The sequence below is a fragment of the Dipodomys merriami genome, unplaced genomic scaffold (genome assembly GCF_024711535.1).
Source record: "Dipodomys merriami isolate MVZ:Mamm:240054 unplaced genomic scaffold, mDipMer1.0.p SCAF_20, whole genome shotgun sequence".
Taxonomy (NCBI): Eukaryota; Metazoa; Chordata; class Mammalia; order Rodentia; family Heteromyidae; genus Dipodomys; species Dipodomys merriami.
The window spans coordinates 14,621,696-14,640,269 of record NW_027203382.1 but is presented as its reverse complement, the minus strand read 5'-3'; the positions used below and the strand labels follow the sequence as shown (position 1 = coordinate 14,640,269).

General features: G+C 35.6%; 1 long non-coding RNA gene across 1 annotated transcript in view; it reads left to right on the top strand.

Moving 5' to 3' along the window:
- Window positions 1-18,574, top strand: part of LOC138832903 (uncharacterized) — a 126,501-nt gene that overhangs the window by 19,782 nt on the left and 88,145 nt on the right. Inside the window, exon 3 of the long non-coding RNA XR_011373738.1 lies at window positions 4,492-4,595. This is a non-coding gene — a long non-coding RNA (uncharacterized lncRNA). The remainder of the gene's footprint in view (window positions 1-4,491; window positions 4,596-18,574) is intronic.

Here is an 18,574-nt window from a genome sequence, read left to right as displayed (position 1 = left end):
GCCAATTTTGGGGTTTGAACTCAGGGCTTTGCTTTTATTTGACTTGTGCTCTACAACATGAGCCATGCTTCCAACTCAACTTTTTGCTGGTTATTTTGGAGATCGTGTCAAGAAAGATTTTTTCCATAGGCTGATTTTGAATTTCTATCCTCCAGATCTCAACTTCCTAAGTAGATAGGATTATAGGTGTGAGCCACTGGTGCCTGGATCTGACAATAAATATTAAAAATTGAGTAGATCAAGATTTTCCATATATAACTTTAATCAGCATTTAGTAATTTCTTAAAAAAGAAAAGTGTAGAAATTTGAGGCAATCAAAGGCACTCAGCAAAAATTTTAAACTTCAGAGAACACCATCCTTTAAATGTATTTTTCTGTGTGCATAGTTTCCATGTGATCGTATGTAAAGCAAACTTATCTGTAGGTCAAATAGGGAAAATGAGACTTCAATGAAAAGAGACTTAACCTAAAGTCACATAAGCAAGTGCACAAAGTGCTAGAAAACTTAGGTTCCTAGAGCTTTAATGCTCAACATGCAGCATAAAAATCATTTGGTGAGATAATAGTTGTCATTAACTTTTTTTTTTGACTGGCTTGGGAAGTCATTACTTAATATTTCAGAGAACACATTATAATGGAATTCTTTACAAGAATCAAGTTTCATAGAAAAAGTAATGGATCAATTAAAATGCTTGTTTTTCTAATCAAGTGCTGTTACATAGTAATGATATTAACTTGCCTTATTTGAGATAAATGTATTTGAAACTAATAGAATTAAAAGATTATAGCTACTATGAATCATTGTACCTCAAAGCACTTTCTCAAATTTCAAGTTTTTGAAGAAGGTTATTTTCCCCACAATAGCTCAATTGTCATTTTTTTCCCTGTAAGGAAACCAAGTTACCATTAGTTCTCCACTAGCAATTGCTTACAAATGTGTATTTAAAGTTTGTTAAATAGCAACAGGAAAAATTTCAGTTTCCTTTATCAATTACAGATAGACATATGCATAGAATTTTTTTTCTGTTTTGCAAGCAGAGTTAACCAGAACTAGATGCAAAGAGTCTCATGAAAATTGTTTCCACTTACACTTATAACTCAACAGGATTCATTGAAATTAGAAGAAAAAATACATTCAGCAACTAATTACATGGTCCATTGAGCAGTTGGAAAGTTCTTGTTTTGGTTGTGATATGCTGTGAGTGTAAAACTTACACAAGATTTGAAGATCCAGTACAAAGAAAAGGAATTTGTAAGGTGTGTCATTATAAATTTTTAATGTTGATTATATTATGCATATATTATGTATCTTTTGAGTAAAGTAAAACATAGTATTGAAATTAACTTCATCAACTTTACCTTTTAAATTTTATACTACTTATGTGGCTTGCTGTAGCTTGCATTATATTTTTATGGTGACTCTGGACTTTCTAATACTTTTCCAGATAAATAAAAAGGAAAAAATGACATACAGAGAACTATATATTAAAGAGTGTAAGGTACAACCTTTGACCTTTCATAGTATGAGTGTCTGTTTTGTCTATCATTTTTCAATTCAGTTAGAGAAGCAGCAAGTACCTAGTACTTCGGAGAGTGGTTCTAGGTGTTATGTTGAGCATACTTTTGTGGACAGAGGAAATGGGTCAGCGTGGAGGGAATTCTCTAATTAGAACTACATGAACTGACACATTAAAAAAAGAAAACCCTCATTAGATTTTTTTCAGGCAAATCTTTTCTAAAAGAACCATAACTCAGGTAGATGTGAAGAACCTTATGTTTCTTGAATGGGCTAGTATTCTGGCATCAGGCAGCAAAGGCATTGTTGGCATGTGCACAGTGTGTAAGTGGAGGTCTGTTTTATATATATATATATATATATATATATATATATATATATATATATATATATATATATATATATATATATATATGTATATATATATAACTACAACTCCATGGAGGAATACCTTGGAATGAAGCACACTGAGAAATAGATGAATGGAAATGCAATGCACCTCACAGTAGTAAATAGGGAAATGTTGAAGAGGTAATGAGCCACAGATCTCTGCAATCACTTGTTAATAGACAAACTGTTTGTTTGTCTGTTTTTTTTTTTTTTAAACCACTGCTATGCACTAGGTTAGATATAAATTATTACAGCGATTTTTTTACCAACTAATTTTTTTGGGGGGGTCCGATTGTGGGGCCTAAACTCTGGGCCTGGGCGCTGTCCCTCAGCTCTTCAGCTCAAGGCTAGCGCTCTACCACTTGAGCCATAGCGCCGCTTCCGGCTTTTTTCTTTTTACTTATGTAGTGCTGAGGAATCGGACCCAGGGCCTCGGGTATGCAACGCAAGTGCTCTACCACTGAGCCACCTTCCCAGCCCCGACACTTAATTCTTAAGCAAAGCAATGATATTACTACTCTCACATACAGCACAATCTATTGATTTCTGCTGAAGATTTAAGCCTTAGGAAATATTAATATTTTTCACAGTAACCGTTTTTGAAGTTCAAAGAGCAGTAAAATAAAATTGAGGTATTATTGCAGATTTTTCAAGATTAGAACTAACGTGTGTGTGTGTGTGTGTGTGTGTGTGTGTATGGATACATTTGTGAGGCATTTGAAATGAAATCTGACTTACAACGATTCCAGCTCTATTTGAAATCTGTCATTTTGAAATTAATAAGTGTTTTCCCTTAATGCAGTCTGTGTAAAGAAACCTGATCCACTTCTGAACGGTTCTCCTTCCTTCCCAGATCCATGGAAATTCACTACTGTTGCTGACAAACAAAATGCCACAAGATTTGTCATACAAATCACATTAGAAGAGGTTCCAAAAACTTGACAACGTTGACAGTTGTTTTCAGCAAATGGCTGCTTTACTCTGTACTGTCAATGTTGATGTCCTTGTGCACATGTAAAAGAGCAATGTGATTAAGGCAAGCTTGTCCACGCTATATCTGAGCCAAGTTTTCCGTCTCCGCGTGGCACTGAAAGATTGCTCAGCTGTTGCAGATAAGGCAGGAATAGCTAGCAGATTTCTGCCATTTAAAAAAAAAAAAAGACAACATTCTCTGGGCATGCATTTCTGCAGGAATTTACTAACATCTGCTGCTGACCTAAAGTTTTCTGTAGAAGTAGCATATTTAATTTATTTAAGTAATTCACAATGATATTAGTCAAATTTCATTTCCTTACAAAATAATGAAATGTGTTCACTAACAGGAGATAGGAGGAAGTCAAATAACATTTATATTCTCTAAGTTGTCACCAGAGCTTCAAGCCTCATACTTTTTGGCCCATCCTACATTTATTTTCTGCATGTTCTTGAAAATATATTTCGCAAGAGAAACTTTTTAGAAAGAAGAATAAAGAGCTAAGAGATTTTGGCGATTCCACAGAAGGCCTGCACTTCACACTTATCTTTTTTTTTATAGGCTCTCTGAAAATGTTTGATTTTTGGAAGCTAATTTATTCTGGAAGAACTCTGTATTTGAATTTCAGTGCGATTTAAAATTGTCATATGTGCTATACTTAAAAGAACATACAGAATTTAGGTATTCCTAGTTGTCAAGGTAACTGGTAAGCCCTCTTCTTTTGATTTTGGACAACTACTTAACTTTCATTTTATTTACCACTGAGCATTTTTGAAATGTAATCTCCCTATTAGTCTTTGCTTCTCTTAAAATAAGTGCGTTCTTCATGTAATGCTTAAGTTAGTCTTGAGAACCCAAACCTGCCTTGTGGTAATGTATTTGTTATCTGACTCATCTATTCTTATTCCTGGTCACCTTCTACTACTACAGCTGCATGCATTAACTGTCTGACTTGCCTTTGAAACTCTTAAGCCACATTCTTGGGAACAGTTGCTTCATGTTGGTTGAAATTCTTGGTGGCACTTTTTTCCATTCCCAGGAGCCAACAGCCTCCATAGCTGACACATAGTTTCCAAGAACTTAGTTATGGTTCACGTTTCCTGAATCTCAAAAATTTCCTACAGGACTTGCAATACCATGTACAGTGTCTGAAGCCTTTATTCTACAATATCAAAATAAAACTGTATTTCTACTGTAAAATTAAATTAACACAGGTTATTTTAAGAGTTTTATTCTCGTAGCTAAAACAAGACGAAGACAATTTGAAAACTCACTGGTAAAAAATTAATCTAGTGGTCATCAGCCTGTGATTAGAAAATTAAGGATGAAAAGATCTGTGAAATGCAAACATGCTTGCTGCAATAAAACAGCTCTATATTGTGTAGACTGGATTCACCTTTTCCATTGAATACCTTTATTTTGTACTAAAAATATAGCAAAGGAAAGTTCAAATTTTAGTTCCCAAATTATTGCCTTTCAGATCCATTGAGACATCTAAAAAATAGGTCAAAGTAACAGTGCATAATTTGATAACAAAAAGTTGCTAGTAGAAATAAAATGAAAATTAATGTAATTATTATAACTTTTAATACCTGTCTTATTCCTATTTCAGGAAGCCAAAGTCCTTGTGAAATATTTGCAACAGCTAGCATGTTTATTTTCATGTAGCAAGAGAAGAAAGAATATTTTCCATACATTGTTCAATCCTCTAATTAGGTAAGTGGTTATAAAAATATGAGGTTTATAAAGATAGAGTAAACACAGGAAAGATTTAATGTGTATCAGTAGTGATGTGCATATGGACAGTAAAAGTGGACACACACTCTTTCATGCTGCTAATTTTTATTTCATCAAATAAAACATTATTTTGTAAAGTTTCACTAGGGTTATGTTGAAAAATGACATTTTGCATTTGATACCAGATTATGGCTTGGGAAGAAGATGATAAATGTAGCACCTCTGAGATTTTTGAAGTGCTGGGCATTATCTTATCTTTGATATTGATTTTGTTTTCGATGCCAGAAGTTTATAACCTGTTTAGAACTCCAGCTGAAGATATGTCATTGATAGACAAAAGTAAAGAGTATGAGGAAAATAAAGCCATTATTTGGGTATATCATTTAAAAAGAACTGTCTTTCTTTAAGATACACTTATAATAATCATATATCTCCAATTGTGATAAAGCAGTAAGGGTAAATTGTCTTTTATGAACTTCTTTTAAATATCAGAAATATATCATGGACTAGTTCAAACGATTGTACTTCCCACTATCTGATAAGTCGTCAAGGCCATAAAACTCGTTTACAAGGAGACCAGAATAACAAGAGGGAATGAAGAATTCTCATTTGCTTTTGAAGTTTATTTCTTGATACTGAGAATTTCATGAGACAAAAGTGATACTATCAATCATACTATAAATACTTTTTTTTTAGTGGCACTGGAGGTTGAACAAAGGCCTTACACTTGCAGGCTCTCTATCTCTTAAGCTGTGCCCTCATTGTTTTTTGGTGTCCTGTATTCCCAGACAAGCCTAGACTATGTTCTACCTACTTTTGCTTATCACATGGATAGGATGACAGGCATGTGCTACTTCATCCAGCTATTGATTGAAATGGGGTCTCAAGATAATGCCTGGGTGCAAAGAAACATAGGTCCTATGGTTTCCCTTATTTGCAATAACTAATATATGTCTGAGACAAGCAGCAAAGGTCAGATAAAATAATGTTAAGTGAAATGAACCCCAAGATAAGGACACAAGTGGTTTTTTTCTTTCTTGTTATTGTTTCTAACTTATTTATAAGGTACCACGTGACTTTTTTGTTGCTTTGTATACCCCTCCCCCACGATATATCTCCTGATTTCACTGTATTTGATGTTGGTATAATTTGGGGAGCTGAAGGGGAAAAAAACAAATAGTTTAAATAGAGATACAGGTGGACACATTGCAACAATGATGCTGTGTCAAAAACCGAACTTAACAATTTAAGGGGGTAGGGAGTGGGGCGGGGGGAATATAGTTGTAGAGATGGGAGGAAAGGGATGGTAGGGGAGAAGCAAAGGAGGAGGCAACAACGCTTGATAAGAAATGTACTCATTACCTTGCTCATGTGATTGTAACCCCTCTGTAGAGTATTTTCACAATAAAAACCTGTGTTGTTCTTGAACAGCAAGAACAACAGCCCTCTCTAATTTGGCATCTAGAGTAGCTTGGATTATAGGTATGAGCCACGAGTACCTGTTCTCAGTCGTGCTATAAATTCCTATATGAAAATTTTGTTATGGTTTTCTGCAATATTTTGCTGAGCATTTGGGAAATATTCTTACTGGTGAGTTAATTTCTCTGTTCTTTGGGTATTCTGCCCCAAACCAGCCATGCTTTGGGAATGAAATTGGATATAAAATAAGTAGCTTACTCTGGAATAGTCTATCTTTCTCTCCAGTATCCAATCTTGCATGAACAGTCTAGGTCCACTCTGCAATTACTTTATTTCTAGAAAAAGGAAATATATAAGGACCTATACAGGGACTGAGGAGAGAGTGTAATTAGAAGCATCCAATGAATGTCCTAAAAATTGCCTATCTAGTTTTGTCTGTTTGGATAAGACAGTTAAACATGAAAAGGAAGCTACAATAGCTTGATGACTAACCACAGGTTAAACTTGAAATTTTTCAATGTGATGCATTAAAATTTAATATACCATCTACTTTTCTTAACCTCTACACTACACTTTCATGGTTACACCACATTACGAACTATCAAGGAGAACAACTATCTTACTCTTCAGATCATAGCTAGAATGTCTTCCGGCAGGAAAGCATTTTAGTTTTATCTAACTCAGGAATGAGATCTAGACTATCAAGACAGAATCCAAATGATATGTTAGAGAAAAAGTTCCTGACTGTCAAGAAAGTCAGTAAGTCTTGCACTTGATGCCAATGTTTGGGATTTATTCGTATTCTATCATATTGTCTAGTATTTGAAGGTAAATTGATCTCACATTTGTTTCGTATTTTATTTATTGGTGCTTGCATGGTGTCAGACTTATGAGAGAAATTTCATGAGTATTTGCTGAAGGCGACATTACTTGGTATAATATTTATTCCCTGGCCTAGGATTTTTAATGAGAATAGTGAGTTTACATATCATTAGAAGATTTGAGTAAGTATATCAGGATTTTCTGTCTATAAATGAAATACTCTCCGTGAATATCCTTGACATTCAAGAACCCTTTACAAGGTTCATTGACCTTAAATATGTGTTTGCTTTCAAGTGAAGCTTAGTGTGAGGAGCCAATATTATTGCTTTGCTGTTAGCATATACTTCATATAGAAGAATGAATTCAAATACATTGTAACTCATAAAGAAGTTGGTGTTGATCAGGATGCATTATACTCATACACTGACATGTTGAGTTAAAACTGCTTTGTATAACTACTTACAGATAATATTAAAAATAAAAATATAAAGAAGTTGGAAGAACAATGTGCTCACCATTTTTATTTGAAAGGATGAATTGTAGTTCAGAACTAACATTGTCAGGGAAAAGTGAAAAACCTAAAGCTTCAAGGAAGAACATTTCATATGAAATACTGGTCAGCATATCAAGCATTCAGCTCATTGCTAGGAGTCAAGAAATAATCAAAATGTTTAGAAAGACATAAAATAAAGTATACAAAATAAGTAAAAGAGTCCTTCATTCTTCTTTGCAGGAAAAAGTATATTCTTTTGTATTTTCCATACATTTCTACCAGGTTTTGTTTATTCATTTCTTTTTTTATTTTATGATTACAGGGGTAAAATAATCAAATTTGTAGTCTTTGGTCTTACAAATTGAAGAAAATGAGAGATACAGGTAAACACCAGCTGATCATTCTAAAATGTCAGAATAAATTACTTATAAATATATATTACATTTTTAAAGATTAATAAAAGTTTTCTATTGGCCTCAACTTCAAAAAAGTTCCACTAAGCCTAAAATTACCTTTGAATTAAAGGCAGATTGTATCAGGACTTCTTTGTCTCTTCTACTCTCTCAGATAACTACACATTTTCCCCTCATCATTCTGTGAAATGTACACCATGCTATTTTCCAAGCCATAAAGACTAAGCACAGGCCCAACATACAGACTTCTCATAGAACCACCCCTATCTCCATACTACAAACAAGTACTGCATTAGAGCTCAAGAAATCTCCAGGTATGGTCAGTATTCAAGTGACATCTCATTTTATCTACTACTTAGATACTTTCAATACCTGCTTTGCCAGACTGCTGGGTCTGCCTGATTTGAAGACGTGGGAATTCCTACACAGGATCTTACAATGCTAATGAATTCTAGACAGCCAAGTTATGGACATTCAGAGTGACAACTTTTTAACAATTCTGGAATTTGTAGCTGGTTTACTGTAAGCCTCCACTGAAATTCTTCCAGTAGCAATGGCTTTAGAAGTTCAGGGAAACAAGATTGCCACAGAAAACACAATTTTCACAAGAATACTGCCATTTAAAATATAAACTATGGTCACAATTTCCATTATCCAAAGAATGCCTGTTTGCTTTTAAAATGCCATGAAGTGGCTTTTATTTATTTGTTGTAATTCTCCACAGACAAAATTCTTCAGTGTGGAGTGTGTGGCTCCACACTGCTCTGCCACCCAAGTGAAGACAATGCTTGGGGCTGTAGTTGCCGTTGCATTGTGTGGCTGACTGCGTATTTTAAACTACTGGTGTTACCACCTTCTATGTAGTGATAATTTACTACCCTATTCCATGCTTGTTTTTTAGGTCAAGTTCTCATGATACAATTTGTGCACTTTTATGTGCATTCTTGCTTGTTTACATAAAATTACAGCACGTGACTTAATTAGTAAGATGTGTATGCTCATGGGGGGGGGGGGGGAGATAACTTCCCACCTTTTCTTCCCCTTATGCACCCAAAAATTTGCTTCATGAAAATGTTGCCTTAGTGTCATTTCATGAATAGTATTTATTAAAATTTAGAAGCTCCATAAACTGTTCACAGTTGATCCACTTCAATGAATCCCTACCATCGGCTTGGCTGTAATTTTTCATGCAAGTATTATCTCAAAACCCACGTAATTTCTACCATCAGAGGTTGGACAAATATGTTGATTAGGAAGTCATTACTAAGGACACATTTGAAGCTCATTGGAAACTAAATACTTTTTTTCCTTTTAATCATCTTTTTTCCATATATTTTTTATTGTAAAACTATTGTACAGAGGGGTTACAGTTAAATGAGTGGGGTAATGAGTACATTTCCTATCAATCATTAGTACCTCCTCCTTTGCTTTCCCTTACCATACCTTCCCTCCCCACTTTCCCCAACTCCTCCCTTCCCCCACGAAAATTTGTAAAGTTCCTATTCAACATAGTGTCTTGTACATCTCATTATTACAATGGGTCAACCTGTATCCTTATTTAAGCATTTTGTTGTGCCCCTTCCCCTCCACACATTATAAAAATGTATATACAAGATGCAGGACACCAGAATCAGACACAGTGAAAACAGGGGTTATACCATGGGAGAAGAACATACAAAAGAAACAAGAGAATCACCTAGTGCATTATAAGTATGTTAAAAACAATAGCAAGAAAAAAAAAAAACACTAGTGTCCCTGTCTTGGGGTTCATTTCTCTTAACATTATCATATATGGTCATATGTACATAGCTTTTGACCTGTTTTGCTTGTCCTAGACATCTACTAGTTATTGTAAATAAGGGAAACCATAAGACATATGTTTCTTTGGGCCTGGCTTACTTCATTCAATATATTTTTTTCCCAAGTCTTTCCATTTCCTAACAAATGGGGTGATGTTATTCTTTCTGATGGAGGCATGGACTTCCATTGTGTGTGTGTGTGTGTGTGTGTGTGTGTGTATATATATATGTGTGTGTGTGTGTGTATGTATATATATATATGTATACATACATAAATATGAATGGATCAAGAAAATGTGGTATACATGTATGTATATATGTATGTATGTATGTATATATATACATACATGTATATCACATTTTCTTGATCCGTTCATCTACTGAGGGGCATCTGGGTTGATTTCATATCTTAGCTATGGTGAATAATGTTGCGATAAACATGGTTGTGCTGATAGCTTTGGTATGACCTTGTTTGTGATTGTTTAGGTAAATGCCCGAAAGTGGGATTGCTGGGTCATAGGGGAGCTCTATGTGTAGTCTTTTGAGAAACCTCCGTACTGCTTTCCAAAGTGGTTGAACAAGTTTACATTCTCACCAACAATGCAGTAGGATTCCCTTTTGGCCATAGCCCCTCCAGCATCTGTTGTTACTAGATTTCTTGGTTATAGCCATTTTAACCCGGGGTGAGGTGGGATCTCAATGTAGTCTTGATTTGCATTTCTTTTATGGCTAGAGAAGATGAGCATTTCTTCATGTGTCTAATGGCCATTCTTAAGAAGCTAAATATTGTCATTGTTTATCAATGGTTTGAAATTCTCTAAATATTATTGTCACTACTTGTCCACTGTTTCTTTTTTTATTTTAATTTTTTTATTGTGAAAATACCGTACAGAGGGGTTACAATTGCATGGGCAAGATAATGAGTACATAAGGCATTGTTGCCTCCTTTGTTTCCCCTTCCCATCCCTTCCCATCTCCCCCTGCCCCCCTGCACCCCCCAAACCCTGGCCAAAGTTGTAAAGTTCATTTTTTGACATAACGACTTGTACATCTCATTGTTGCAATGGGTCCACCTGTATCCTTATTTAAACGATTTGTTTTTTCCCTTCCCCTCCACAAATTATACCAGCATGAAATACAGTGAAAGCAGGGGAGGGACATACAAAGCAACAAATAAATCATCTTATAAATATGTTAGAAACAATAGCAAGGAAGAAAAAAAAAACATTTGAATACTTATCTTGGGGTTCATTTCACCTAACATCAACTTATCTGACCTTTTCTGGAAAGACTTGGAAAAAATTATATTAAGTGAAGTAAGCCAGGCCCAAAGAAACATAGGTCCCATGGTTTCCCTTATTTGCAATAACTAGTATTTGTCCACTGTTTCTTTTATACATTCTTGGAGTCTTAAAGGTTTGAGTCTCCAATTAAAATACCTGAAACAACGATACCATACTAAATGGCCACAATCAATACTTTAAATGCAAGGAAGTAGACCTTTGGAAATTGAAGGTAACATTTCCACTTAGAAGTGATTAGAAATGGTAGTGAAACTACCATTGAAACTCACAGCTAGAAACTCTAAAGTTTAATATCCATTTTATTGAAGTCATAAAAAATGTCTAAAATAATAGCTACAAAAATACCTAGTACAACTTTAGCTAAAGATGGGAAAGAAATCTACAAGGAAAACTATAAAACACTGATGAAAGAAATGAATTAAAGAAGACTTCAAGAAATTGATTCATTATTTTGTTCATGGGCAGGAAACAATGATATTGTTAACATGTCTGTGCTGCATAAGTGATCTATATATTCTGTGCAACCTCTACCAAAATATCAGTGACATTTTTCAGAGAATGCTATTTGTTTGGAGCAAATGGACATAAAATTCCTAAAATCCAAAGCTAAATAGAGCAAAAAGAAGAAAGCAAAAAGTACAATTATACCTGACTTCATTATACATTACCAAGTGTCATCATGAAAACAACATGGTTTTGACATTAAAATAGACTCACATGCCAATGTAACAAAGAGCATCAAATTAAGTTTCCACATCTATTGATTTTCTACAAAGATGATAAGAACACACTCTGGGAAAAGGGCAGTCTTTTTTTTTTTTTTTTCTTTTTTTTTTTTTTTTTTTTTTAATTTTTTTTATTGTAGAGATACTATACAGAGGGTTACAGTTACATGAGTGAGGTAATGAGTACACTTCCACTTCCTCTTGAACATTGTTACCCCCTCCATTGTTTTCCCCCTACCATCCCCTCCCTCCCTCCCTTCCCCAAGGTTCTTTTTTTTTTTTTTTTTTTGATCGTGATTAAGTGATTACTTAATTTCCGGAAATTCACAGTATTGTGGAATAATGATGCTCATTTAAAGTCACAAGTTCATTCTAACTTTCCTGGAGCAAATTGTCTATCACAGTCTGTAATATATAACGGTGCTCATATGTTATATACCATATATGTGATCAGCAGCATGGGGATATTTAGTAGTGGTTCAACCAGATGAGTGGGAGTTCTTTGTTTCTTAAGTCCTGTTAGTTTTGTCATATCACCTAACATTTTGGATTCATCATCCACTTATCAGGGAGACCATGTACTGTTTGTCTCTTCGTTCTTGGCTTACCTCGCTCAACATGATTCCTTCTAGCTCCATCCATTTCCCTGCAAATGCCATTATTTTGTCATTTCTAATGGCTGCATAATATTCCATTGTGTATAGATACCACAATTTTTGGATCCATTCATCTGTGGTGGGGCATCTAGGTTGTTTCCATATCCTAGCTATTGCGAACAGTGCAAGGGCAGTCTTTTTTAATAAAATGAAATCTTAATGAGCATGATAGCCACCTCCTGTAATCTCAGCTACCCAGACACATAGTATGAAGGATTGAAGTCCAAGGCCTGAGCAAAATGGAGATACTATCTGAAAAACCAGAACTAGAGCAGAAAGTGTTAGGGTGTGGCTTAATAGTATGCTAAGCTAGCAAGCACAAAGGCCTTGACTTCAAGCCTTAGTACTGCCCCCCTCCAAATAAAGGTTCTGTGATTTGCAATAACAAAGGTAGACTGTAGATTATAATTATAAGTAAAATGAGCCAGGTACACAAAGAATAGTACTGCTCCTATATGAAGTCTGAAAAAATTGACTTCATAGAACCTAAGCTCAACAAAAGAATATCAGAAAGTGTGAGAGGGGATAAAGAAGGCTAATTAATTGGTATTACCTTATAGTTAGATAGGAGTGAAGCCTTCAGATATGCTATTGCATCAGAAAATGACTACAGGTAACAGTAATGAACAGTACATAAAAAAAAAAAAACTAGACAAATATATTTAGAAAGCTTTCACCATAAAGTAGCAATAAGTGTTTGATGAAGTAGGTAAGTTTAAACTGATTTAAATTGTACAGCACAATGTGTACATATTCAAAACATCACCAGGCACCCCATTAGTATGTACCATTTTTATGCTTTAGTGTGAGTTCAATGTAATTTTTTTTGTTTTTTTTTTTGCCAGTCCTGGGGCTTGAATTTGGGGCCTGGGCACTGTCCCTGAGCTTCCTTTAAAAAAAAAAAAATTGTAAAGATGCTGTACAGAGTGGTTACATTTACATGAATAAGGTACATTTCTCATTGAGCATTTTTACCGGCTCCATTGTTGTTCTCCCACGATCCCTGCCCTCCCCCTAATCCCCCCCCCCACAACAAGTTGTAAAGTTCATTTCCAACATAGTGTCCTGTGAATATCATTGTTTCAATGGGTCATCTTTTGTACTTCTTTTAGCATTTTGCTATGTCCCTTTCCTTCCCCCAATCCAATAAATACGTATACAAGATGGTGGGTACCGCTATCAAAGACAGAGATTGTCAAGGATAAACAAATGGAAAAGAAAAGATGAAATAAAATAAGAAGAAAGAACTAGATAGTACATTGGCGACATCAAGGTTGACAACTAAAACGAAGACTTGTTGCTTCCATGTGTTGGAGTTCATTTCAATTAGCATCTTTTTGTATGGTCAAATGTTCATAGCTCTTGGACTATTATAGTTCTCTGTCAGGACTCACTTAGGCTTATGCTAATCATTGCAAATGAGGGAAAACATATCCCTAACCTTCTTTTGCTCAAGGCTAGCACTCTACCACTTGAGTCACAGTGCCACTTCCAAGTTTTTCTGTTATGTGGTACTGAGGAATCGAACCCAGGGCTTGATGCATGGTAAAGGACTCTACATTCCCAGCCCTCAATGTAAATTTAATTAACAAAAATAACAAACAAGCTAGATGTGGTGTTTTACACTTGTAATACTAGCTATTTAGGACGAGACAGGCAGGAAGAGCCAGCCTAGGCGGAACCAGCAAAAGTAAAAACAAAAACAAAAATAAAACCAAAAGAAATGAGGGGTAATGTCTAAAGAGACAGAGAGTTCTTATCTACCATTTGAGAGTTTCCAGGTCCAATTTTGAGTGCCTCAAAAGAAGTTATGATACTTCTGTTTTAAAATTTTATTCTCTAAAAGTAGGTTCTTTTATTACCAGAGACCTCTTAACTTCCCATCAATCCTAAATTCCTATGGCTCTTGTTTTTTTTTTTTCTTAGAAAATTCCTCAGGATGTTTGATTCTGTTTCTCATTAAAATAGTGGTGTTGAGGTTGACAGCTTATTGCTCTCTGGTTGGCAGTTGGATTTAGTCTGGATGGGAGTGGCAGATACCATAAGATAGCAATTCAGATTTTCTTTTTGTCAAGAGCTTTATAGTTAATTATATTTGGCTCAGCATATGACATTGCATACAACTTTTCTGCCTTTTGTCTCTATTAGATTTCTAAATTTTTACAGACAATGGGAAGCACTGATACTTTTAAGAAGGGCTTACTCTCATTCCTACTTCCTAACCTATATCTGAAAACCCATAGAGAACACCAATTTCTCCAATGCTGTGCAACTCCTAAAAACAGGGATAAAATAAGAATTTCTATATTTAAGATGAATTTTAAAAGATCACTAACAAAAATGGTTAATGATATAATAAAGTTATTAAGTTCAGTGCTATAAAACAAGACATATAGGGAACAGAAGGTATTTGTTATGTCTCCTTGATTTGAATATGAAATATAGTTACAAAGTTAATCATCGGGTTAATCATAGACAAGGTACCTCTTAGAACTTAAAAAATTTAGTACAGTAGAAGGTAAAAAAGGTGTTAATAAAGGACTGGATTATGTATGAAATTACTGAAAAGAATTATAAATTCAAATCAGTAACTTCATCATGGATTTTCAACAAATGAAACTTTCTTACTGAGTTAAAAGATTGACATAGTCCATGTGTCATTATTATTATTATTATTATTTTCTTTGCTGATTCTGAAGTTTGAAGTCAGGGCTTCACACTTGCCCTGCTGTCATTCTACTACTTGATCTATATCTGCAGCCTGGCTTTCTACTCTGTGTGTGTGTGTGTGTGTGTGTGTGTGTGTGTGTGTGTGTGTGTGTGTGTGCTTTCTACTCTGTGTGTGTGTGTGTGTGTGTGTGTGTGTGTGTGTGTGTGTGTGTGTGTGTGTGTGTGTGTGTGTGTGTCCCCGTCCTAGCCCTTGAACTCAGGCCCTGGGTGCTGTCCTTGAGATTTTTTTCACTCAAGGCTAGTGCCTCTACCATTTGAGGCACAGCTCCACTTCTGACATTTTGGAAGTTAATTGGAGATAGGATTCTCATGAACTTTCCTGCTCAGGCTGGCTTTAAACTGTGATCATCAGCTCTCAGCCTTCTAAGTAGCTAGGATTACAGGATTACAGGCACGAGCTGAATTCCCGGATATTTACTGACTATTTTAAAGATGAAGTATCTTGGACCTTTTTGCACAGGCTGACTTAAAACTGTGATGCTTTGAGTATCTAAGATTACAAGTGTAAACTATTGACGCTCAACTAGTATAACTTCTTAAATAAATACTAATAGTAAACTGTCAAACTTATAAGTAAAAATATTTTATTTTATAGAATAAGCATGCGCTCCATAGATGTGTAAAAATCAGCTTTAATACTTGGTAGAATTAATAGTTATGTGTGAAAACACAGTCAGAAAACAAAACTCCAGTAAGGCAGACATTGGAACTCTTCACCAGGATTAAAAATGTTTTAGGACAAAATATTTCTTATACGTCACAGCTTTAAGTCTTTGGTGAAAATTATTCATGCATAAGTGCCACCTTTAAATGGAATTTCTCAGACTATGTCGGTGCATAGTGAAGTAAAACGGCCTGTTTTCTAGTCCAGTGCCCCCAGCATTTCCCTAGAAAGAGGAGAGGGAGTGAGTTTTCAAGCTTTTGCCTGCAGTTTTCTCAATGACTCATGCATGGTGCAGGGGATAATTTCCTTGCAACCATTGAGATTTTTGTTATTTTCCTTCTGGGAGAAGGAATAGATGGTTCTATTTTAAGAACGAGGCAAAAGGGATAGTTAGTGGGAATTCTATAAGAAACTACTCAAGACGTGTGTTGGATAGAAATCACTCATCTCCTTAAGATAACTTACTTCGAAATATGAGTATAATTACCCTTGAAATGTTACTTAGAATTATTTTCTCTCTCTCTTCTCTCTCTCTTCTTTTTGTTTTCTTTGAGGATAAAGGAAACACTTAAAGTAATAACTGGGCATAGTGATATTTATAAACTAGAATTGTTTGGCAGTCTCTCTTTTCATCTTAAAATAAACAAATGACCATATGTAAAGTCACCATTATATACTCTTGAGTATTTTAGGTCTGTCTTTTTTTTTTTTAATTTGGGATGCCCCTGCCTTCACCTGCAAAGATCAGAGCTGCTGCTTTAAGTTCCTGTTCGAGTCCATTGAAGGTACCAAAACTTAGCTTGTATTATGTGCTCCTGGCTTCCCATCACGAACCTCACCTCCGGGTGAATACAAGCAGAGGCAGATCTGTACTGTGAAAAGGCTGCCTACAAACTGTGCAAGATCATTTGGGGCCACACTGGCAACTCTGAGAACATTCCTGGGTTTATAGCCCCCTCAATAGCTCTGACCTGTTGTGGAGAGTCAAGCCACAATATCAAAAGAAGACCTCATTCTCACAGTCGATAGACTGCAGACTTACAGAGTAAGTGGCCACTCATCTTCTTTTGCTATAACCACAGTGTTGCCTGAGTTTGCTTTCCAGAGAAACTCACAGGATACATTTGCAGCTGGGGAGGGTACTGCTTTATTACCCATTGTGGAATGCATGCCAAATAAAAACCATCATGATTTGAAATAAGCAACGTACATGCTTTTCAGGTTACTCAGATGTGCAAACACGCATAACCAGCCATCACTATAAGAAATCCTCCTCTAAGCTCTTAGTGTATTACAGCCTGTGACTTTTCAACTTGGGGAATGATACTCATTTCTCTCTCTGTCCCATTCAGAACAACCTCTCCTTTATTGCATTTAGAATGGTGTAACTGAAAGGCAATAAGGAAAGGCAATATCATAGAGTGGTTCACATTACGCTGAATTTTATTGTAGTCTGACATTGTGAGTGAACCTTTGGAATCCTTGAAAGCAGCAAAAAGGCAAAGCCTGCTTTTTAATGGACTGAAGAAAAATATTCTGACACAGTGATAAGTGGGGTGACTTCTAGAAATCATGACTTGAGAACATTTTCGGAACAAGTGCTATTTCTGTTGTCCCAATTCACAGAATGATATTAAAACAGCCTGCCACGGGCCCACAACTACTAAATTCTTTTCCCTTATGGGAAGGATTTTCTTTTTAAAAATATAGAGGTTTCACAACTTCTCCAAATTCTAGCTTAAAAACCTATCTTCCATTCTCATAAATACTTCTCCCAAACTGCTACTTCATAGATTTGAGAATTGAGGTGCTATGGTAACACTTACTTTGATTTGTTGATTTTCTAATCATAAAATGGACATATACGTGTTTCTGTAATTATGAAATTTACCATTTTCATATAAAGCAATATGTATTTCACTGTAGCCATAATTCTCTTCTCGAAATACATGGTTTGTATATTATTTAGTTTCAGATTTTCTTATAGAATTAATGTAAGTGTATTTTTTCAACTACTATGAGAATTTGGGTAGAATGATAAAAGGCTCACAAACAGGTTAGTCCTCTCTCAGACTATTATGGCTAAATTTAGAGATGGACACCTAATATGACTGAGAACACAGAATAGGAGCCAGATTTTCAGAGGATGTCAGAAAAAGAATCTTCCTTTAAAAAATGAATACAAATACAAACTATTTTTGCTCTGTCCTACCTTCTCTACCACTTCTGTGTTCCTGTTCTACATGTTTCCTTAACTAACCTCTTCTGCTGTTGTGCCTGGCACATAGTAGGTGCAGAGTCAATATTTATTTGTGAATGAATGAAGGACTTCAGGACACAAACTCTTGGTTCAATTGAGTGCTCTGAGGAACATTCAGAGTATAAACTGAATGCGTTGTTGACAACTTTCTTTGCTCTTTGTGTGCATAAGCTAAGAATAAACAGCACTGAAGGGAAGGGAATGCTTCACTCACTGGGAGAATTACACCATCATAAACTCACCAAAGTGCACCACACAGAGCCAGAGATCACAGAAGACAGGCAGTCCAGGCCCTGTCATTAAATATAGAAGCCTGTCTTCACTGTTTTTGTCCAAACGGACTCTGTATTTTGGAAATTTCCACCATGCTTTCTTTTGAGTTTCTCTTTTTTCTCAAGGTACCAGTATTAGAGCTTTACAAAAATGTACCTGGTTAGAGAAACTGGTAAAACAATGGCTGTAGGGGCTGGGAAGGTGGCTCAGTGGTAGAGTGCTTACCTTGCATGCCCGAGGCCCTGGGTTCGATTCCTCAGCACCACATAAACAAAAAAAGAAAAAAGCCGGAAGTGGTGCTGTGGCTCAAGTGGTAGAGCACTAGCCTTGAGCTGAAGAGCTGAGGGACGGCGCCCAGGCCCAGAGTTCAGGCCCCACAACCAGACCACCGCAAAAAAAA